Raw genomic sequence first — 1,653 nt, 5'->3', positions numbered from 1 at the left:
AGTATTAAAAGCTTTTATTTTAAAGAAACAATATATTTCAAGTTTACCAGCCCTAAAAATACCGTATAATCGAAAAAAACGGTCCAGTTGGCTGGGAAATGACGAATCCCATATAAATTTACATATAAAATGACAGCGATCTTCATTTCAAAGCCATCGCTGACACCATTTTTTTTTCGATCATACGGTACAATAAGACCGAAAAAAAGGCGTCAGAGGTGGCCTGGAAATGAAGATCGCTGTCATTTTATAAGTAAAATCATATAAATAATCCAAATCTATAAATTGTGTAAAATATTAGGCTTTTGGGTTAAAAATGGCGCCCTAAAAAGCATATTCTGCATTACTTTTAAAATATGTCCCGTAAGAAAAAAACGGCGTCAGAGTTAGCTTAGAAATGAACTCGCTTTCTATTTATAGGCAAGATTATGATGGTAAATGCCATCGATTGTCAATTCTAAGACAACTTGACGCCGTTTTTTTCCAATCATACGGTATTTTTAAAAATCAGAAAATAGTATTTCGTATGTCGCTACAATCTACAATATATTACGATAAAAAAAAACAGCGTCAGAGATACCTTCGAAATGAAGCTCGCGCAAGATTTTATTCCATTATTTCATAAATAATACCGTATGTTCGAAAAAAGACGGCGTCCAGATGGTTAAGAAATGACGATCGATGACATTTCCCATATAAAATGACAGTGATCTTCATTTCATGGCCATCGCTGACGCTGTTTTTTTTTCGATCATACGGTACATCATGATAAGAAATGGTACTATTTTTGCAGTTTAGTAAAGATTTTGGGGAAACTGGACAACCCAAACATGATCTATTCGATTTTTTGCAAACAGGTAGGAATAAAAAAAACACAAAAAATATTTTTAATATAGTTTATTTAAATATTAACATAAAAATAAAATAATACACTGACTGTACATTTATAAGATTGAACACTGTAGTATAAATTACCAAAGGGCAAGTGATAGCTAAATCTCTGATTTTTAGTTTTTCAGAAATATACAGAGTGCACCATTTTATTCATTAACACAAATTTCAATAGCTGAGTGAATTTTTACATGCAATTTTTTCTTAATATTGAAACACCTTGTATCTAAAAAAGCGCGTGTTTTAATAGCTTTAAATGCTTTTAAAAATGGGACACCCTGTACAACAAAACCCCCTAAGAGGGCATATCGAACATAATTAAAAAAAAAAGAGAAAACTGAAAAAAAAAACGCCGTCACGTTAGGAGTAGACATATTTTTTTATTTAAAGAGTTAATGACGATAAAATTAACTGTCACTGTCAAAAATTTAATAGGCACAGAAATGTTATTTCTATGTCTACTATGACACCATTTTCACATGGAATTTCATCAATCATAACTTAAAAAAAATAGAGAAAACTGTAAAAATCCTGCGACTGAAAAAAAACCGTCGCGCTAGGCATAGAAATATATTTATTTAAAGCTTTACCATGTCTCTCACTGAAGTTTGAGGGTAACAGTGACAGTTCTTGACGGCGATTAAATTATGTAACAGTGAAAAACTTTAGTAGACATAGAAATGTTATTTCTATGCCTACCATATCACCTTTTTCACACGGAACACTTTTTCAACTGAAAAAATGCTTGAAAGTTTGATTTCT

This window comes from Sitophilus oryzae, unplaced genomic scaffold (assembly GCF_002938485.1).
Source record: "Sitophilus oryzae breed Bouriz unplaced genomic scaffold, Soryzae_2.0 scaffold_1576_pilon_pilon, whole genome shotgun sequence".
In the NCBI taxonomy this organism is placed as follows: domain Eukaryota; kingdom Metazoa; phylum Arthropoda; class Insecta; order Coleoptera; family Curculionidae; genus Sitophilus; species Sitophilus oryzae.
This window is presented reverse-complemented; position numbering follows the sequence as displayed.